Below are 22,957 nucleotides of genomic sequence, written 5' to 3' on the forward strand. Positions count from 1 at the left end.
CCAAATACGGGCACACACTTTACTCCACCTATGCCAGATTCTGCACCTTCACCAGATTCCGCCCCTTCAACAAACTTTATCTGCGTTGTCCAAACTGCACACCTTCACACCCATTGTTTCCCCCATTTTGGCTCCATAATATTGTAAGTATGTTTTTAAGGTTACAGGGATTAGAACGTTATTGCCTCCTCTCTGTTAATTCAAACCTATCATCTTCTTTGTTAGGTTAGTTGAAAGAGTGTTTTAAGATCTGTGCTGGCCAAGATTTTGAGAAGGCAGTGTGTTCTACAGTTGAGTGCATTAGAGGTAATTGTTACAGCTAATTGTCTACTTTCAGTTAGCTCCAAAAATAATCTTTTAGAGTAAGCGATAAGAACCTAAACTGTCTGCCAACTGGACACAACTGAGAGAAGGATGGCACGAGGAATTTTGGTTTCAATGTTAATATCTGGTTTCTCTCACAAATTGGCTGCTGTCACTCTATGATTTCAGGCAACCGTCTCATGTGTGAAGTTGCTGAATTCTGGGGAAAGGGGTGGGGTGTCCAAATGTTATGTAGCCAGTCATGTCCTAACAGGTAACTATGCAAAATTTGGTGCACATTGTTGAAACGTTGTGGAATTGTATACAGAACAACGCTGCGCCATACCCACAAACACATTTAGAGATTTGCTGAAATCCGGGAAAAGAGGTGGGGTGTCCAAATGTCATGTAGCCAGTAATGTCCAGAGGATCTTAACAGGTAACTATGCAAAATCTGGTGCAGATTGGTGAAACATTGTGGAATTGTTTAAGGAACAATGCTTCACCAAGCCACAAACCCAAAAACACATTTTGACTTGTGCTAAATTCCAGGTAAAGGGGTGGGGTGTCCACATATCATGTAGTCAGTATTGTCTGGAGGGTCCCAACAGGTAATTATGCACAATTTGGTACAGATTGGTGAAACGGTGTGGAATTGTATAAGGAACAAAGCTTCATCAAACCACACAAACAAATTTGGACTTGTGCTGAAATCACAGGAAAGCGGTGGGATGTCCAAATGTAATTTAGCCAGTGTTGTCTGGAGGGTCCTAACAGGTAACTATGCAAAATTTGGTGCAGATTGGTAAAACGGTGTGGAATTATATAAGGAACAATGCTTTGCCACAAACCCAGCCACCCACAAATGTTCACTTGTATAAATATAGATGAAGAGGTACATACTGTGATTGGTCAGAAATGTGAGGTGGACACCTTAGTAACGGTTTTTCATAAGATGCCATTTTACGAACTCAAAACGGTTTGACAAACGCCTGTCGTGATTTACCGTGCCAGGACTCACTTGGCCAGCTGGAGACACCATTCCCAATTTGCAGGCACCATTTTCCCTCACAAAATCGCCGCCATCTCAATGCTTGGCTACTCTGGTGCCCAGCTCAGAGCTTCCTTCTGAGTTAACTTGTTTTCCAGTTCTTTCCCTCCTTGTCACTCTCCTGGCCAATCCTTCCTCCCTGCTGCCTTAACTGGATCCTGGTTTTCCATGCAGTTGCTTTCTGCTTCCTCTTCCTTCCTCCCGTACTTGCTGTTACTCTGTCCGTCGAAGTTCCTGGATCGTTCATCTCTGTCTGGCCAACACGCGCATAGCATCTAAATGTTTTATTTTCCCTTGCAGAGGGTTTTTTCCTGTGTATTGGGTTGTCTCCCCAGGATTACTCTGCCTGACTGTTTGACCATTGGGCAGGGTAGGCTCGCCCCTTCCTCCATGACACCCGGACAAAAAAGAAATCCACAAAGGAGAAGAAAGCTAAAAGGTCCCCGCACAAGAAACACCAGGTGAGCCCCAGCCAGGAACCTATAAATCCTGACAGTTTGAGAGACCACCAGACCCTCAAGACCTCGGATATGGAACTCTCAGCAGAAGACTAACTGCGAGGCATGCAGGAATTGTCCACAGAGGTACAAAATCTGAAGGCTAAAAACGCAACCTTACGACAGCTAGTATTGTTATGAGATGCCTACATGCAGGAAGGGGAGCATAGTGGAAAAATATGATGGATCCCCCACAAAGCTGCATCCATTTCTGGACTCTTGCATGGTTCACTTTGCCTTCAAACCTTATTTCTATTCCACAGATAGGGGTAAGGTGGGATTCATTATATCTCCCCTTATTGGTAATGCTCTTACTTGGGCTACCCCTTGCTGGTCAATGGAGATCCTCAGTTGGATGAATACACTGCATTTGTGAACAGCTTCAAGGCTATGTTTGATAGACCTGACATGGTATATACAGCTCAAGAGAAACTTTTGGAGTTTCATCAAGGCTCTCAGAACATGTTGACCTATGTGACCCGATTCACGCAACTTGCCAACGACGCTGACTTGTCAGCTAATGCTTGCTTCACTCTGTTTCGCAAAGGAGTAAATGAAGAGATTGAGGTTGAGTAGGCAAGGGTTTCCAGACCAGGCTCCTTCCAGGCCCTCCTCAATATGGCCATGAAGATTGATTTCTGCCTCCAGGAAAGAAAGGCTGAGAAAAAGAAACTTTGCATTCCATCCTTTAAATCCACTCCAGTGTATCCCTCTCCATGTGAGGCACCATCTTCTACTGCTGCAAGAGAGTCCAAACCTATGCAAATGGGTTCGCTACATGGTCCTCTCACCACTGAGGAAAGAAACAGAAGGATCGAGTTGCGGTTGTTTATGTATTGCTCTTCCCCAAAACATATGGTACGCAATTGCCCTATAGTTCCACCTGGGTGTTCGGAAAATGCCACCTCCCGTTCTTAACTGGAGCCGAAGTTTGGGAGGCTGTTACTTACTCTTTCTCTTCAGTCGATTAAGGGCCTTCACTACTCTCCTCCCTGGTTGTGTTACAGGTTTCCCTTCAGTCCAATCTCGGATATCCTGTAACAGTTCTGGCATTGGTGGATTGTGGAGCCATGGGCATATTCCTCGATGATGAATGGGCCCGAATACACCAGATACCTCATGAAAACAAAGAACAGATTCGGGCCATTGAAGCAATCAATGGTTGCCCTCCGTCATCCGGACAAATAACACAATGTTCCAAGACTCTCAGTTATAACCATCAACAACCACCGGGAATTCCTCCGTTTTGACATTATCAAGGCAGCTCATTATCCAGTGGTCTGAGGTATGCTGTGGCTGCACAGGCATAATCCTTATATCAACTGGTCTACCGGGTTCCTTGTTTCTAGGCTCAGAATACTGCATTGCCCACTGTCTTTCTCAGAGCACGACCAACTGCCAGAATCCCTCGGTCAGTTGTACCAAGGAACAGATCATGTCCCTGTCTAACTTGAACCATGTACCTCAGGAATATCAGAGTTTCATTGAGGTTTTTTCAGAGTCTCTTGGGAAGATCTTGCCTCCACATCGACCAGAAGATTGTGCCATTGAAACCGGCAAGCAAGATATTATTCCCTTTGGGAGGATGTTCATACTATCTAAGTAAAAAAACTGTCTGATTAGACCACCCAAGTCGCCTGCTGGGGCTTTGTTGTTTTTTTAACCAAAGACAGACACCACTGAATTATATGGGTAACACAAAAGGACAGGTACTCTCGGCCCCTGATATCTGATATCTTGGAAGCCTTCCAGGGAGGAGTCCTTTTTCCAAACCGGATCTTCGGGGGGGGGCTATCATCTCATTTGAATAAGATGGAGATGAGTGGAAAGCAGCTTTCAGAACCCCTTTTGGCCACTTCAAGTACTTAGTGATGCCCTTCAGGCTGTCCAATGCTCCGGCTGTCTTTCAGCGCTTCATGGACAGAATTGTCTCTGACATGTTGTTCCACTTTGTTACCATATACTTGGATGACATACTCATATTCTCCAAAGGTCTCACACAACACCAGGACTATGTCACCAGGGTTTTAACTTGTTTACGAGAGAACAAGCGTCTAGCTAAATCTGAGAAGTGCCAGTTCCATTTGTCAACTGTTCGTTATCTGGGTCCTCAGGGCATTTCCATGGATCCCAATAGAATTTCTGCTACATACTTATGGCCTTTCCCGACCACTGTGAAACAGATACAATCTTTTGTAGGTTTGGCCAATTTCTACAGGAAGTTTATACCTAATTTCTCCTCCATTGTGCAACCCATTCTGTTCCATGCAGCTGCTTTCTGCTTCCTCTTCCTTCCTCCTGAACTTGCTGTTAATCTGTCTGGCGAAGTTCCTGGATCTTTCATCTCTGCCTGGACAACACGTCCATAACACCTACAGGCTTTTTTTTCTTCTCCCAGGCTTTTTTTCCTGTGTATTTGGTTGTCTCCCCAGGGTTACTCTGCCTGACTGTTTGACCATTGGGTAGGGCGGCATCAGGGGAGGCTCGCCCCTTCCTCCAGGAGACCCGGGCAAAAAAGAAATCCACAAAAGAAAGCTAAGAGTCCTTGCACAAGAAACAACAGTTGAGCCACAGCCAGGAACCTATACATCCAAACAACGCCTCTCTAACGTAACACAAAAGGGTTTGACAAATGCCTCACTATCCCTAACCTAACAAGGATTTCCCTGCCTTTCAAATACACTAAGGGAAACACTCTAACAAAAAGAATCTGTCCCTCACACTTAAGCATACATCAAATTCATAAAGGCAATATTTGGCAATTCAGATACAACAGAAATAAAAGTCATAAATGTAATGACTGTAAATCCTTGCAACCTGGTTGGATCCCCTTCCCCAAATTCAAAGCAGGATTTTTAACTAATAGTTGAAAAATACAAAAGTTCCCAAGTTCTGATTATGAAGTTCTTCTTGTTCCAAAAAGCCTTCACTTAGAATTTTCTCAACTGTTCAAAATAGACGTCAAGTCTTTATCCCTCCACTTATAACAAAAGAGTTCAATACAACTTCTTCTTCTTAAGGAAAAACACTTCCACAATTAATTTGTATTAAAAACAATATTTTGCCAGGATGATTCCACAATTGTCCATGAACCACTTTAGTGGTCTTGCCATTTCTTCCTATTAACAACTTTTAACCACACTACAGTTCTTCAATGAATTCTTCCTGGTCCTCTAACCTGTCAGGACTACCACTACAAAGGCCCTATCCCAGTATACTCTCCTGCAGAACTAAATCCCTAACACAACTACAAGTACTTCTGTGGTAAAGTTTATTTTAAACAGTTTATCCAAGTCTTTTGACATTCAACAACATCAGTATTTTCTACTTCTTCAGAGAATACATGATAAACATTAATGCTGTTTGTTCCACTCCTGCGATTGCCACATGCAATGCAGGTTATACTTCTCTTCTCCTGAATGCCTTCTATCAGGAGGGCGTCTATCCTGCCACTCTTGTTTTCCCACTTTAACATCCAACAAATGTTGACAATATCTCTCTCTGTCACACTAGCTCTTCTTTGTTTAAGACAATGCTTGTTGAGATCCCTTTCAACTATTGCCTCTTCCTCACATTGGCAATAAGGGTTACAATTAGCTTGCTTCTGTATCACCCTCTCTGGGCTTTGACAATGATGGTTACTGTTAACTTCTTTTAAAATTGCCCTCTCTTGACTATTGTTGACTATTTTTAATATTGCACTCTCTTGGAATTGGCAATGTTGGTTATTATTAACTTCTATTAGCATTGCCCTCTCTTGACTTTGGCAATAACTTTGACCCTTATATGTACAATTATAACTTTCTTTTCTGTTAACAAAGTTCTTATTCTGCCACTTTAACTTCTTAACATTAGTTTAGTATTCAAAATGAATCTCAGTGGAAGGTGGGCGATTACGTAGAGTGCCAGGGTTACCCAACAGTGGTGAACTTACTGGTTGCTGTATACACATATGTTTGGTCCATTGCCACAGTGCCTCCTCTGTCTCCTCCTGCACAGCAAATGGCTTTGGTTCACTTCCCTCAGCCCACGCCAATTGGGTAAGAGGTGTATCTTACTCCAGGAACACTCTGGTGCTTACCTACCATCGGAGCACAACTTAGGGGGAAAGCTTTTCACAAAAATGCTTCTTGCCGCACAACCTCTGCATTCACGGCCATCAAAGGAGTGAAACGTTTCACCACAATGCTTCCCGCTGCGCAACCTCTGCTTTCAGGACTGTCATCCGCTCTATAGATGGCGGCGGCTCCGGTGTCTTTGTTTTCCTTCTTCCTCGGCTGCCACTGCAACGTGGAATCTCTGCATCGACTCCACCACCTACTTCTTATGGGCTGCACCTGAGGGGGTTCTTTATATTCAAATGTCCCGCTGAGGTGTGGGTCATTAGATACACTGGACTTCCCTCTGCAGTTTAGTGACTCCTAGTCCCTCTTCTTCGTCCCAGTTCTTTGGGCATTGTGGGACTTGAATTCCCCAATGTTCAAATTACCTTTTTCTTTAAACGTTTCAATTCCACAATAGGCCATTAACATTAGGGTCTTTAGAGAAGTTAATCAAATGGGGTTCTCCCAATCCTCCTTACCTGATTCCCCCCTCATGTGATCCTCCCGCAGAACAGCACCCCCAGGGTCAGGATCACAAAGCGTCTGCCTTTCCCTGGCCGCATGAGAAGGGGTACCAGGCCAGGTTTTCTGGTAGAATCATCTCTGATTCATCATAATTCTGTTTACATAATTGCTGTTTGTGTAATTGGTCAAAATACCCAATACTCCAGAAGTAAAACTGAGCAACATATTGTGCATTCTAGCATAATGTTACCTTTGTTGATGGGGTTTAGGCTATGGGTCTTGTCAGCTTGCGTTAAAAGACAATTTAAAATGTTATTTAACACCGTAGAGTTGGTTGGACTGTACAATAACTCGGAACTGCTGTCTTTTGAAGTACTGTTTCAGAGTAAAAGTCCTACCTTTTATTTAAAATATAATGACTGTAAAGATTACTTATTAACATCACAGTTGTGCATTGTGTGACATACTTTGCAGTTGGTTCTCCTGGTAGTACTGAGCTTGCAGCAGAATGTCAAATACAGATGATAAACCCAGCTGTGATGCCATTTGCCTGCATAGCACTGAGCAGATTCTGTAAAGATGGCTGATTGCATATCTTTACGGGACACCTTTACAACTTTGTTTTTGTTTTCACCCTTGTATGGCTTGGGGTATCATTTGGGTATCCTTTCACAGGTTTCTTGAGGCACTTGCGCACTCAGATTTACTCTTCGCCATTTTAACTTGTCTGTGATCTATTTTATGCTTGCACCTTTTAGGCGGCCACAGACCTCTGAAATGTGGGGCCGGGGAAAGAAATGAGTGCTTGCTACCGAACATCCTTTTAGTGCCACCTGTGGTAACCCTGTGCTTGACTTAAGAATAGGTATGAAATTTAATAGTGTAAAATGATACTTCATTTTTAACCTTTACTATTCTGAAGGGCAAACCCTCAGTTTTGCAATGGTTTAAAAAATATATGTCGTGTATTTGAATATAAAAGTGTTTGCTTAACACAGGGTATGTGTGTATTGATTAGAAAAAAACTGCAAAGATAGTGTGGATTGGAACCAATAACAACCATTATGTTTTTGATGTTTTGCATACGAAAGAGCATTTTGGGAAGATAAGAATGACCAAAGATATATGTCTTTGAGAGTTATATGACTGAATCACTAAATACCTCAAGCTCTGTGGGTTTGGCATGCTTTTCCTTTTTAACATTTTTTATTAAACAAAAGTCACCCTAACAATAAAGCGTTTGTAAATATCAAGCATATACACACGTTTGGCCACCATAACCTTCAGGGTTCCAGTCGAGGGTACACGTGGGGAGACGGAGTCCACACATTTTTTTCAGAGGGTCCCCCCAACTAAAATAAGAAACATTGAATGTCCTCTTTGAATTAATGAATTAAGGTCGACCTCGGTTATCGGATCGTCAGGTTTGCGGCTGTACACTTCACCACTGCACTACATAACCTGATGAAAAAAAATAAACAGCTAAAGGTGAAAATGTCAAATTTCGGTACTGCAAGCTCCAGGGAAAACATTTGTAGTGGTTCTTGGAGTTTAAAACATGCACACCTTTTAACGTTTTCAAAAACACTATTAGAAGAAAAAAATCCTCTCTTGGTTTTGTGTCTGTGTTGATTTTATGAAAGGAAAATGCCATTCATTCTGTGCAATTTGGGTGGTTATGCAAAGCCAAGTTAATGAAATGTGCATATTTCACCTTGATATCCTAATTTCTGGTGATGTCACATCGCATTGCGTTTGTCGATGAGTCCCCCACTTTAATTTTTAGGACTTGACCCCTGATAACCTTTAGCTGTCAGAGTGGTGGAATGACTGCTAAGAGCTCAAAATTACTCAGTGTTGTGGATCAGACAGGCTTGAAGAAACAAAATTGGCTTTCTATTTAAAAAGTGACAACCAGTAAATTGAAAATAAAATGCTGCTCCTCTGGCAAACTTCCACCCTGGGCCTGAGGGGCAGGAACTGGGTGGGGAATGGTTAAAGGGATTAACATGGCCATGGGAAGCCAATGGGTGGGCAAATAACCAAACAACACCTATGTTATATCATACGCCATGTTTCCCTATCTGTGCTCTAATGTGATAGTTTCGGCTGATAGATGGTGCAAGCGACACCTAATAGCCCAAACTAAAAATGGGAGTCTGTGATGTTTTAGTCACTACTTGCCAATCACCATTTTTTGACGATATGTTTGAGCCATTATTAGTTAGAGATGGCAGTATTTTAGGGGCATTTGTTTTAGTTCTCGTGGCTGTCCATGCGAAGATGAAAATCAAGGGATTATGATCACTTTCTGAATGCTACTCAACTTCTACGGAATGGTCAATATTTCAGCTGTCCATTTGAATGATGATGTAATTCATAAATGCCTTCCATCATTTATTATTGAAAGTATGGGAGCCTGGTATATTTGTCAATAACCTGTCACTCAGGACCCAACAGAAACACCCCTAATGCCAGCCCATTCGCATTATTTCTTATGTCTTTAAGAATAGGGTACTATGTAGCAAGAAGCTTGAAATGTAACTTCTCAGTGAGGGAACTGCCTCTCAGTATTTGAACATGTGTCTGTTTTTCGTTTCCAATGTATGGCCCCTCTGATAAAGGGGCCTTGCAGGACTGAATTTCTGGCATATTTCTTTCTACAGCCAATGGAGTTTAAAGTGGGAGAACCCCTTGCTTTTCTCCAATGTGAAGGTGATGTCCAGCTCTGTGTGTTTTCTTTTGTTTCCCATTTGTCTTGTAACTACAATGAGAGTTCTCTGGGACTTTGAAAGCTCATGGAACACCATCTAAGCACAATATTTTTTTAGTCCAATAAAAGGTATCAACACATGGAATGTGCTAGATTTTTACAGATGGTCAAACACAGCCACCTAATAGCCCAAACATAAAAATAAGGTAAATGCAGGAGGGTGAGAAAGCAAACAATGGTGACAACGAAGATGGAAACTATGTTCTAACAGATAAGGCCCCGTCTCCTCGTGTTGTCATTGGTCAGGAGCCACGTGCAAGCAGCTAATGAACCTTGCACATCAGCTATGCCTTTGCTGCGGTGTATGCAGCATGTTCATTTCAGAATTGTGCCGCAATCATTAGAGTATTTCAGCCATATTTTCCCTGTAACTAGGGTGCCCTGGGAGCAATTCAGGACTGTAGCCAAGCATTAAGACTGCTACCATAAAGAAGACACACTCCAGGATGTGTAAGTTTAGGCTACGGACTAAGCCATCTGTCAGTGGAAAGCAGAGAAGACGTGCTCTAGGAAAACTTTCTCTTTGCAGATTCCATGCTCTATTTACTTAACTTAGTTTAATGTGTGCTCACATCTTAGAGAGTACATCATCGTCGCTGTCATTTACAATTGGATTAGTAAAGTTCCTGTACTCTGTGAGCAGACCGTGTATTTATGTGTTTATGAAAAATGATTTTCAAAAGAGTGTACATTTCATCTGTGCTTAAGCATATTACTTACTCCCGATTGCTCCTCTATCTCTTCCTGTGTGTAGATGCATCGGCTGATCGCTGAAGGGCACAGCGGAATACAAAAAAACATCTTCTTTGCAAAGTCGGAATTTCTGTGCATTTTGCCTGTGCATGCGGTCAGCGACACTGTGAGTATCTCTAATGAAAAGGTGGCTTGTGCCATGATGACCACTTCTTGCACCAAAATGTGTGTAAAACGTGTGGGACCGGAGGGGTCTTATGGCGGCCTCATCCTAGAATAGGCGGTAATGCTGTCACCATGGATCCATATTGTATTTGCATTTTTGCCCTGCAATTGACCTACCACAGGGTCTCCAAGTGCCTTACAAGGTTCAAAAGTTGGGAGCTGGATGGGACAGGATAGGAAGAAAAGATGGACCGGTGATGGCCGGGGTGGTGGTGTGGCTGCATTGGGTGTGGGGAAAGAGGAATGTTTTGAGGCTTTTTCGGAAACTGGTGATGGTGGCTGCAGTGCGGGTGGGCAGTGGTAGAGTGATCCAGGTTCTGGGTGCCCACTGGGTGAATGCTTGCTAAAAAATACCACAGAGAAGGATTATATAACACCGGACTGCAAAACCTTTTTCTGTGGGTCACAGCTGGTAGTAACATTACTCCCATGGACGCCATTTTTCCCACACCAAGCTGCATCACAATGAAATATGGCATCTTCAAATGGCGGCATGCTAGTGTTTATCTCTCCTTATCGTATCATACATGGAGAATACACGATGCGCTGTTTTGAATAAAAAACGTGCGATGTCTATGTGATTTTCCAGTGACTTAATAAATTATGCAGTGGTTTATGAATGTCAAAAGAGGTATTACGTGCCATTTAGCTCATTGCTTTGTATTGCATGCTTTAGTTTAGTTTAATAGGATTTCTGTTTCAAGCCGGATATTGTTTTTTTTTTCAAATCGGAAATTGTTTTTTTTCATCGCTATGAAAGAGAACCGTTCATGATTGGGTAGACTGCAATCACCTGGGTGCTGAGAAATCGCATTACAATATCAAAGTTCTTACGCTGGTAAAGGACAGGACCTCGACTGAGATGTCTAACAGCGGGGTCACGCGACTATTGAAAGATCCAACGCTCAAGGCGATCACCAATTTAGTGTCAAGATACCCGAGCTCTACAGAAATGCAGGGCTTTAAATATGAGACCCTTCACTTTCAGTAGGGATCCCGCCTCACACAACAGCAAAGCGAGCAACTGCAAATTGGGGGTATAGGTTCAGGTCTGTGGGCTAAAACAAAGAGGTGATGGCTGGAAGGTTTAGACTGAATCTTAACCGCTGGCATTGCTCGGGGCAACCCTCCAGACCATCGTTCTTCGCCTGCCAAGCCATTACAGAAGGGGAAAGACCATAGGCAAATCAGGCTTGGTCCCACCCCAAAAGGGGCAGTCCAACCCGAACTGCTAGGTCACATCCCTTCTGCACGAGACCACAAGCATCCCCAAACATGTTTCGGCCTTGTTGGTCCTCATCAGTGAGGAGTAGCTTGGGTCTCTAGGCTGAGCAGGCACGGGACCCACGTCTGGGCATACCCGTCCCACTCGGGGTGACAAAGCAAAAACAAAGAGGTGATGGCTGGAAGGTTTAGACTGAATCTTAACCACGGGCAAAGCTCGGGGCAACCCTCCAGACCATCGTTCTTCGCCTGCCAAGCCATTACAGAAGGGGAAAGACCATATGCAAATCAGGCTTTGTCCCACCCCAAAAGGGGCAGTCCATCCCGAACTGCCAGGTCACATCCCTTCTGCACGAGACCACAAGCATCCCCAAACATGTTTCAGCCTTGTGGCAAGGCAAGTCGCCTGTTGCAGGTTGACTTTCTGAAAAGAGATGAAGTAATAATTAAATGAATATACACTTGAGCTGAAAAGAATTTCATGAACAAGGAGAAGGACTGGAAGTTACTTTGTTTCACTGGTGATGTAGTGCTTCTATATTTTGTGATGCCATCGCAGTGAGGTACAACACAACTAAGCTGGGCATCGCTGTTTGTGCAAGATTTGGTAGGTTTCCTGTGTAGGCGAGGTGACATGCCTCACATGACACCATTGCAAACACCAAGAATAGGAGATGAACAGAGTGAGGCCTCGCCCTTTCGCAGAGGTGCACACTGATTCCAGTTTGGTTTTTGCACTCTGGCCTTTGGCGGTTCTCTGCTTATTCTGTGGCAGAAACCTTTTCATCGGCACTTCCATCTCATCACATTCTTTCTGCGTTTGGTTCTTACTCTCTTAGTGAGATTCGTCATGATGTTTTCACCCCTAATTTCCATTCCTCATGTCCAGCTGTTCCTTTTGTAAAAAGATTGAATCTTTCTTGGTTGCAAAGATTGAAGACATTAGATCAGTGGTCTTCAACCTTTTCTATCCCAAGACCCACCTTGTGGAAATGTTTTCAAGTCGGGCCCTCCCTACTCCCCCAGGGCGTTGAGGTCCTTGGCAGCATAAATATGTTATCTACTATGGGTGGGGTTTACACAGTTCAACTCAGCAGCAGACTCCCTCGCATCATCACTTTTTACAATTCCTGGTCACTGCCTCCTTCGTTATTAAGCCCTTCTGTATCAGACTTCTTCCTTGTACATTCTCTTGCACCCTTAACTCTGTGCGGTTTTCCCTTCTTTCTTTACTGTTCTCTCCCTTGCTCCTCTCTGGGCTTGACTGCCATTCTCTTGTTCTGTCACATTACCACATGCAATTTCCTTTTCCTTCTCATCCCCTCAAACCCAGTCTATTATTGCTCCTCCTTACACTCTTCCCCCTCCCCATTCTACGTCGCCTTCAACCCTTCCATTCTCTCGTTCCTCTCCCTCCAGGTCTCATTCTTATTTCTCTAGCCCTGCACCCATTTGGTCTGTTGGTTCTCTCATTCTATCCTTTGGCTTCATATTATTCTTGATCTGTCTCTTCTCTTTCTCTCCCGACTGCACTTCGCATGGGTGGTATAGCTCAGTGGCAACACGCTCGTCTTGGAAGCAAGACAATGCAGAACAACACAGGTTCAAATCCTGAGTAGGTGCTTAAAACCCCTTCTGTATTAAGCCTGTTCTAAAAATCCAATTATAATTATAACTGCGGTTTCTGCTCTCCCTCTCTTAGCTCCCTACCAATTCTCTCTTCTTCTCCTTGCTTTCTGTATCTTGGTTTCTCTCCTATTCTGCATGTCTCTTTTCCTGTTCTGTCCCTTCTCTTACTGTTCTATCTTATGCTCTCATTTCCACATTCTCTCATCTTTCCATCTTCTACCCTCTGTCACCCCCTTTAAGTTCTCTCTCCATTCTCTCTCTCCCACTCTCCTCCTCTTTCAACCAGCCTTTCCCCTCCACGTCTGTATGGTTTCCTTGCCATTCTGGCACTTTGTCTCCCCCCCTCTCCTCTTCTTTATAAATCCCTTCATTCCGGCTCTGCCCCCTCCCTTCCCCTTCAATTCTGTCGAACAAACTCTGATTCCTATTCTGTCTAAACCTCGCCCTCCCATGTCGTCTCCGCCTCCTAATCTGTCCCTCATTCGGTATCTTCCTCCTTTGCTGTTTCTGTTCACCCTCTCATCCATGGAAGTAGCTCCTTACTGAAAGGCATAATGCAAAGTCAGCGCCTGCCTAAGTGGCTGTGTTGTGGCTAACACTGCCTTTGTCACCTGCTTTCCAATCAAGTGCTCCCTTCATGAAGGGAGCACAGCATGGACGCGTCCACGCTCAGTTTACTTACTGAAGGTCACACCTTTCTGAAAGGGAGCCTTTGCCACAACAGAGTCGCTTAACAGCTAACCAGTGTTTGTTGGCTTTGTTGTGGCAAGCGCGGCCTTTGCATTCTGCCTTTGTCAGGAGCTCCTTTCAAGAAGTTCACGCAGCATGTACACATCCTGCTGTGTTCACTTCTTGAGAGTAGCATCTTTCCGTGCAGCTGCCTTTGCATTGCTGCCACACTGCCCACCAGCGCTGATCTGCTTGTTGTTCTTCAAGGCATGGTGGCGTGATCCACTGGGGGCTTGGGGGGCACCCCAAACTTTGAAGAACACATGCATTAGATCATCTTTTCCACACACCCATCAATCATTAGATTCTTCCTTTGACTCCTCCTGCAAGCCCTGCTGCCTTATTTGTTATTAACCTCTGAACTCTTAATGCATTTTCCCTTATTTCTCAGCCCAGTCCTCCAGTTGCGCCTGATGATCCTACCGCTGTTTCTGTGATCAGAACTGCTTACGGTCCTCGGTTACTGTATCTCGTGCTGTTATTTAATGTTTCTTTCACATCTGGTTGGTTCCTAATTACTTTAAAATCGGCAGTGGTTATTCCTTTAAGAACACTACCCTGGACTTCTCTACTGCTGCTAACTGCCACCCTGTCTCTGCACTCCCATTTTTATCTCAGAGCCTGGAGAGACTTGGCGCCTGATGTGCTGAAGCGTTTTTGAATGGGAAAGTCTGTAAATCAGGCCCGTCTTCTCTCACGACTTACCTTCTGTCTGAATTGGTGTAGGTTGTAGTCTCCTTGCCAGTCAGGCGGAAGTGCAGGTTGCTTTACTGAACGCGCTCTTCTTGCGTCTCTCCTTTTCTTCCTCAGGCACGCCACCGTAAGCTCTCTTCCATTCTAGCGCGTTTAGATCTCTCGGCTTTTTCTGTAACGGTTGGTCGCCCTGCTCTTCTTCCCTCTCTTACCTCACTCGGTATTTCTGGGACCTCTCTCGCTTCATTTTCTTCGCATTTACAGCATTGCTCTTTTCAGGTTCCATGGCAAGGGTCTTTTCCTTCAGCCCGCTCCCCTTGAGTTAGTGTCCCCCGAGGTTATGTGCTTGGCCCATTGCCTATTACTTTGACGTCCTTGAGTTTTTTCTTTTGGATATCCAGTCAACATTTTATGCAAATTAATCTCAGATGGTCTGTCCTTTCCTCCATTCACTGACACCATTCAACAACCTTCTTGGTGTTTCTCACCTATATGTGACTGGAAGTCTTCTTACTTTTTTATGTTTGAAGCGGTGCTAGGGAGGGGGCTATAGGGGCAATAGCCCTGGGTTCTTTTGGTTGTAACCCCGGATAGAATCTCAGGGGCTGCAACCAAAAGGCTAGCCAGCCGCGAGTCCCGACAGTCCCAACATTAGCGTAGCCCCGGGTCTTTTCCAGACCTAACAACACCCCTGCGTTTGAACCCAAAATAAATAAACATCTTACTTTTCCCGCCACTTTGTTAGTTTCTGTTCCATCAACTACTCCTTTTCCTCCTTTAGAATTTTCATTCGTCTCCTATGCACGTAATCTTGGGATCATTTTTGATTCTGCAGTATCTTGCTCCTGTTCGTTTCACTTGTTTACTACAAATAAAATCCACTACTTACCTTCTCCTCCACCAAATGCCTTTTACAGAATCGTGTTCTTTCCCAACTTAATTATTGCTGTTCTCAGTTTGTTCTTTTTTTCTTAATGTTTTAATTCTGTCCCAGTCTTTTCTGCATTCGGCTGTCTGGATTCTTGTAAATATTAGTTACTCATCTTGTATTGCTCCATGTTTACCCCGCCTTTGTTGGATTCCAAGGTGTTCACAGTGCAGCAAAGGCCCCTGCATTTGGGCAAGGGACAGTCAGAGGCAGGCTTCTGGGACCCCTATGACCTCCCCTGGCACGGTCCTGAACCCCAGGGACAGGGAAAAACACGGAACAGAAGCAGGGGTAGACTGGGACCAAAAGAGGCCCTGGAAATAATGTTCAAAGTGGCCCATATTACACATTTTAAGCAAGCCCAGCCCTTTTCCTAAGAGAAAAGGCGAAAATAAAACAGGTTACCACACAAAAGAGGCCAAGGATGCAGTAGCCTACCCGGAAATCTTGAGTTCCTAGTAGGACCGTCCATCCCTAGAAGGGGCCCCAATTGTAGAGGGAGCAGGAAGCTCCCTCGAGGCAAACCCAAAAACCTGTCATGAGAATTGAACTCTCTCTAAGTGAACAGAATTGCAGCACTCTAATGACTGGTTTGATCCATTTACAGGGATTAAACAAACACGCCTTGTTCTCCTGAACCAGCTGCAATCTCAGGGATTACAAGGTGTACAGTTCCCAGTGACAAACGTGTTTAATTTATAAACATCTTCTCTTGCGTACCTGTAAAATCACGTGCTGGGGAGAGAGAGGCGTCCACTTTAATTAAGCCAAGCAATGTCAGAGGGGCTCCAAAGGAGAGGGAAGGCGATCTCCAAGAACACCAAGATAGTGGTAGGCCATGATATAACCTCAGACCATGTCCCTTAGCCAACATGATGACTATCACACAGCCCAATCACGGAGCAGGACACCCAGTCCTGAATACATGGGTCCCTAAGCGCCAACAAAGGGGAGGAGAGAATGGGCTTTACAGTCCAGCCAGCCAGCCAATCAATCTGTGCCATTCTGTGTGAAATCTGGCTTGCAGAGAGGAGCAGACCCTGTAGGACTACTGTCCAGGAGACTCCAAGTGAGAAGAACACAACAGAGAGACCAGGAAGAATGAGCTAAGGGTGTGTGCTAAGGAGGGAGGAGCGAGGAACAGAGAGGAGTGAGGGATTTTGGAAGGAGGAGGAGAGTTGGGTTAGAGGATGGGGGTAGTTGAAAATGTGGACTGCAGGGGGAATTCATGGTTTTCTGGAGACAGAGGGAGATATTGCTGGTGGGGAGAGATTTGGCTGTGCTAGACAGGAGATATATTATTGGGAAGCAGATGAGGAAACCTACCACCTTCGAAAGGAAAGTCAGAAGTACCACCTGGGAATAGGAGGGTGCACAAATCAAGCAGCAGAGAGATAAATGCTGGAAGTTTGAGGGGGAAGTGGGTAAGGGGAGAGATATTAAGTCAGAGAGAAATGGAAAAGACATTAGATCATTAGGAAGGAGGGAGACACCATCTTGAAGAAGAAGGGATATACTGTTTTGGAGATGATGGAAAGATGGCACCTTGATGAGGAAGACTGAGGAAGAAACACAGGTGGAGCCTTGTGTTACAGGGAAGGAGGGGAAGCAAAGGGAAAGGTGAAGGTGGTGTTGTCAAAGGGATAGAAGAGCTAGTTTAGAAAAGTGTTTTATTGAGGAGGAGAGATACTATCCGAGGAGGGACTATTGTGGGCATGAGGTGGAACAAAGATACCGTCAGAAGAGAAAGAAAGATACTGTACCACGAGAGAAGACGATATAACTAGGCTTCCTTAGGCAGAGGAGAGAAGAAGAGAGCATCACTTACCTAGTGAGAATTGGGAGAGTGTAGAGGGGGGGTGGAGGAAGGAGACATTGTCACTATGCCAGGGAGCACGGACGACCGCTTAGGGATAACCACGATGGAGAAGAGGCCGAGTAAGTACGAATATCAAAAGAATGGGGTGGAAGGTGAGAATATAGCCTTGCTTCTCCACCGAGCCCCATCAGGGCACACCAGAGCATGCGCCAGATGCTGACCTTGTGGCCAGCCTAGTGGGAAACCCCCGCCACACTGCCAAGAGAGGACACTGAGTGGAAGACCTAGAAAGCAGTGGACAGGAGGATCCCAAACCACCCAAAGAGAAGAACATAGGGCAATACAGCCACTTCCTGCCACCATAGAAAGTGGACAGGTGCCCTGCCTGAAGAGGGAAGACGTTTGCCTCCATTCTTTTAGACTTTCTTTTGGTGGAGACTGGTGAAAACCTTGGGGCGTTTGATGTACACCTTACTCTGCCTTTGGGATCCAGTGGACCTGGGAATAATGAACACCTGGTTGAAGAGCCCCTTGGAGTTAGAGGGCGAGCCCCTGTTCTTGTGACCCCTTTGGTTGAGAACCACAATGGCTGACACCTTTAGTTTATGATCACGGCTACAACCTGTCATTTCACTTTCTAAGCAGTAGTCATCACATTCACTTTTTTTTTTTTAGTTTTTTTTTTTTTTTTAAGTGATTGGGTTTTTGAAAGGAGCCAAACACAGCCCTGGTGATTTTGTAGCACTACCAGAGAAAGGATAGCAGGGAAGGGAAACCGATCATTTGCAGGTTTACAGAATGTTAAAAACAGTAACTTAACTTTCCTTGGCTTATTCTTGGTCAACATTTCATGATGTGGGCTCCCTCCAGGCACGCCAGTCACTCTGGCCAGAAGTAGTTCTAGTTCAATGTGCCATTTCATGGATGCGCCGGTTTGTGGGGAGGCCCCCTGGAGTACATCGAGTAGCACAATAGTGCTGCACTACCTGAAATTGGTCAAAGGATGGCCCGAACCATGGGGCCCTTCAAAGTCATCCTAGGAATGCTACTCACGTGAGAATCCTACGGTAGATGCGAATCTTTATCGGTATTTGTATCCCTATTGTATTGTATATAGTATTGTATCCCCCCCCCTCCGTTTCCCCTTCCTTGTCTTGTCGCGCTCAGAAACATTTGTATACAGGCGCGTTATAAATGCCATATCATATCATATCAGGGTCTGGGCTTGGCATAGGAAAGTCTTCAAAAAGTCACTGAAAAAGTTATAGGAACATTGATAAAGGGTCATCGATTTGGTATTAGACCTTACAAATGCATCAAACCCCTATCTTTGCAATGTGCAAGGACTTCCAGAGCATCTTGGCTATTCAAGTTTCGCTATCCTATGACATTGATTTCATATTATACTATGGCAGGCAGTAGAAGGCTTCTGAATTCTAGCACAAATTAGAACAATTCTTGTGCTTGAATTAATTATTTCCTAAATCACAGCTGTCTGGAATTGTACATGTCTACAGTTCGCAAAGCAGCTGTTGGTTAGAGAACAACATTCTTCTCTCACTCTTTATATTTTGCATTTCACTATTTCATAAAGAGTACTCAGCTCCGATAACTAAATGGTTAATAATTAGCAAGTGTGATTGCGTATACCAAAGGTTTGTGCCCCGTCCTTCCCAAGGATACCAAATATCACACATCACACTTGGGTGGGTCTTGCAAGTGTGGCAGAGTTTGCCACGCTTGCAGCGGAGGAATCAGTGAATTGTACAGAGGCCGTGGAAGGACCACAGACACCCAAAAAGTTTCAACCAATGTTGAGAGGGACAAGAGACAGTGTCAGGGCAGTCAAGGGGCTACAGTGGAAGAGCCTCTTGCTGCCGGCAGAGAAGAAGTCCCCAACTGGGGTGGGCGGTGATCCATGGAGAAGATACAGAGGGGGCCATGAGGGACCATGCACCTTCCAAAGCAACATGAGGGTGCTCAAGGGCCAACCTTAACAATAAGGAGGCATTATTGGGCAACACGCTGAGACTCCTTCATCCTTTATAGGGGAAGAGAGTGTGTGGCGCAGGATTTCCCGATATCCAGGGACCCAGTTCACTATGTGCAAGACCGGTTCAAACAGAAGATCCTCATATACACTGCTCATTAGTCACATATATACGCCCCCCCACCCCTGGGCTGTCTCTCGTGTGCCTCCAAGGAGAATATTGGAGGGGGGCCTGATAAGATTGTTTCTCTTCTTTTCAGGGGATACCTGAAGCGTCTTGTTGCAAACTCACACACAGAGATACTATACATCTAAGGCACACAGGAGATAGCCAATCAGAGAGTTGGGCAAAGGACCGAGAAGATAAGTGCTCACATTTCAACATCTGCAACACCGAAACTCAAGCTAATCTCAAAGGCAGAGGGACTGTGATGGGTCATGGGTCATGTTTGCCAAACAACTGCTGTAAACTCCTGGACTCTAGTTCCTTATCCTTCACTACTCTCCTCCCATATTTATTTATTTCTTTGCATTTTTAAAGCGCTCACACAGCCCGGGGGCATCGAGGCGCTGTTACACAAATATGTCTCTTAGTTGCGTATTTATAACGTGCTTAATACCCAGAGGTTTCTAAGCGCGGACCCGGGGTTCGAACCTGTGTTGCTTCGTGTCGCCTTGTTTCCACGGTGAGCACGTTGCCGCTGAGCTATTGCTTTTTGCTTAGATAATGTGGGGTGTATGTATCCTCAGCTTTACCGAAGTACCCATTATTTGCAAAACGCTCTCCGCCATGAATGGGTGGAAGAAGGGCAAAGTTGCAGTACAAGGTGCGGGTGTATTGGTTGGATGCTTGCATGCAATAAGATACAGTAGAAGTGACCGAATCCAATGTTTTCGAGGAAGAAGTGATTGATTTTTTTTTATTTTTTACTGTTTTTTAATAAAATATATGTGGGGGTGGGGTAAGGTATATTAATAAAGGTGGGGGAAAGAGAAGGTGCTGCGAAGGTCCTTTCCCCACCCCCCCCCAATAAAAAATCAGTCACTTCACTCTTTCGAAAACATGGATTTGGTTAAATCCCCTACATCTGTGTGCATGCGCTCGCTAGCTGAGATGCAGTGTGATAATTTAATCGAGAAGTTGAGTGTGATGTTGGTGTTCTTTTCTGTGAATGCCAGCAGTTTTTGGGTGGATGTCTTTGCTGAGTTAATAGAGGAGTTTCCCTATTGGGTTTTTACCCGCTTCTCTCCAGTTCTTAAACTGTGCTTCCTTTATTCATTGTGTTTGCTTTTTATGACTCTTATTTGAATGCAAGGTTTTATGAGATCCTCGTTTCTGTTTAATTTCAGACTCGGCCTTTACAGGGCCCTCCCTTCTTGACTCAGCGCGTCTCGTTCCCAAGTGAACCATTGGCTCTAACTTTTCTGGTTTGGTTTGGCTTTTTATGCACTGTTGCCAACATATTTAGCCTGTAAGTGTTTCTGTGGCAGTGCTGTGCTTCACCTGTGTAAACGTCTGGGGTTTTCTGCTATAATTACGATGCTCTCATCACATTTTAGATACATTCTTTGGTTCCTATTCGGGTCTCCACATAATTCGTCTGTGTGGACCTGCACTTTTACACTTGTGTGCAGGCAAGGCAGGTGGCATTTACAATGGGTTCGGTTCCTATGGGGTGCACCAGCTTTTTGCTGGTGCAAAATGCTCCTCAGGAATCCACAGCATTTGCACCGGCATGAAAATGGCTGCTGGAGTATTTGTATGGTGGAGAGAAAGGGAACGTTGGGAGCATACGTTGCAATCTATCCCTTCTCTCCACCATATAACACATGGCAATCGGCCGTGAGGTGAATGAATGGTGTCAAAGCGTTAACCGTGGTTTTAACGCCATTTATTTATGTTACAGGCTCAGCCAAAATGAGCCCCTATTAGGTCCCCTGTCCTGTTTTGGCTTCTTAACTCTGGTGCATAGGTGCAGGTTATGCGTAAGTTCAACAAATAATGGCCTCACCTTCACAATGGAGAATTGGTATCATTCTTGGGCTAACTTAAAAGATGCATCAATACTGTGATCACCCTCTCAATGCCAAGGTAGTCTTTGGATATATTGATGGAAGTCTACTCTACCCATTGGTTCAAGGACTGTCAGTGTGGCTTTTTATTGGGCCTTCAAACTAACGATTTAGGTCCCCCAATATTATGATGTGTTTAAAGTTTGGAGGTAAAGTAGATGTTAATGGAAACCATCTTGAAAAAGGATTGTTTGGCCTGGGGTGTTGTCCTACTGCTCATCACCAACCTCGGGGAGCAGTGGAGCGTGCGTTAACAGAGCAACAGGTTCCTCTGCCGCTCTGTTAAAACACACTGCCAGGGCACCTGTGCTAGTGCTGGCAGCATGGCAAGTATATCACTGTTTAGTTCAGGTGCACAAGGGTGGACTGGCAACCAAAAGAGGCCCTGGAAATAATGTTCAAAGTGGACCCATATTACACAAGCCTAACCCTTCTCCTATGAGAACATTTGGAAATAAATAGGTTCCACACAAAAGAGGGCCCAGGATGCAGAGGCCTACTGAGAAATCAGAGTTCATTACAGGTCAGTCCACCCCTGCAGGTGCACCCAGCACCATTGGATGGTGGCCAAGGTACGTATACAATGTGGTGTTGCCTATGTCTGCCTCACCCACTGGGGGATCTTCAAAGGGAGCCTGGTATTCTCTTTGTGCCCTTTTAAAGGGCTTCCATGTAATAATTTCCCCGCAAAAATATCTTCTGGCAAAATAGTAATTGTTTTTTGCGGAGACATTATTACATTGAACATGAACTCTTCCACTCCATCTCTTTCTACCCACTCTGCTTTATCTTATTTCTCTTACTTCACTCCTCTCTCATAAAACTCTGCTCTTCTGTTCCAAAGGCTTAACCAATTACTGTTATTCCCTTAGTATATAATCTTTTTCTTTTTTATCAGATCTCTCTTTGCAATTCATGCTTTTCCACTGGTATCTTTTCGTTCTCATTAATGCAATCTATAATTCTTCCAATTCTCAAAAAACACTCTCTTGACCCATATCTCCCTTCTAATTATTAGTACCCAGTACTCGGCGTGGTTTGTTTCTTTTTTATTTTTCAGGCCACCATGAAAAGGGAGAAGGGACTATATGTAGTCCCTTCTCATACTTTCATGGCGGCCATTTTTTTGTAAACTTTTTTTCAATGTACTTCAATGGGGGCCATGGAAGGGGAGAAGGGACTACGAACTACAAAGGGAAGGGACTACAAAGAAAATGGCCACTATGGAAGGGGAGAAGGGACTACGTAGTTCCTTCTCCCCTTCCATGGTGGCCATTTTCTTTGTTTACTAAGGCTGTCACGGACTCTGTTTTGGTGTCCGCAGCAGTCATTTTTTTAACTTTTTTTTTGGCTGCGAAACGCATTGCGTCTCGGAGCCAAAAAATCCCCACCATTAGTACCCCAGTCTAACGGCCCAGGATAGTAATGGCAATAAGCCCCTTGACTGCAGCCTACACTATGGCCTGTAACTGTGGGCCCCGGGAGCATTACCTTATGTGGTACTGGCCCACAGTCCAAGGGCTTATTGCTGTATTACTGTATTTCTTGTTTGCCTTTTCTTTGCAAGCTCTTGGAACATGTTGTCTACTGTTAGTTATCTTCAAATTGAATCAAATTCCTTTCTTTCTTCTTGACAATTTGGGTTTCATCCTCTCAACTCTACAGAAACTTCTCTCTTGCACGTTGCAAATGTTCCCCCTTCATCCCACAGTCAAAGGAATCTTCTAATTCGTCTTGACTTGTCTGTGACTTTCGGCACGTC

General features: G+C 44.5%; 1 protein-coding gene across 4 annotated transcripts in view; it reads left to right on the top strand.

The window, feature by feature from the left end:
• The window catches only part of KCNE1 (potassium voltage-gated channel subfamily E regulatory subunit 1), a 303,471-nt gene that overhangs the window by 259,570 nt on the left and 20,944 nt on the right, over positions 1 to 22,957 (top strand). For 3 of the 4 annotated variants that reach the window (XM_069636152.1, XM_069636154.1, XM_069636151.1), the window contains exon 2: positions 9,947 to 10,051. The gene's annotated coding sequence lies outside the window, so the exon portion shown is untranslated. Of the gene's footprint in view, positions 1 to 7,182; positions 7,285 to 9,946; positions 10,052 to 22,957 lie in introns of those variants that run through there. The other variant, XM_069636153.1, reaches the window with a different exon arrangement.

This window comes from Ambystoma mexicanum, chromosome 7p, assembly GCF_040938575.1.
Source record: "Ambystoma mexicanum isolate Mex_15411 chromosome 7p, UKY_AmexF1_1, whole genome shotgun sequence".
NCBI lineage: Eukaryota > Metazoa > Chordata > Amphibia > Caudata > Ambystomatidae > Ambystoma > Ambystoma mexicanum.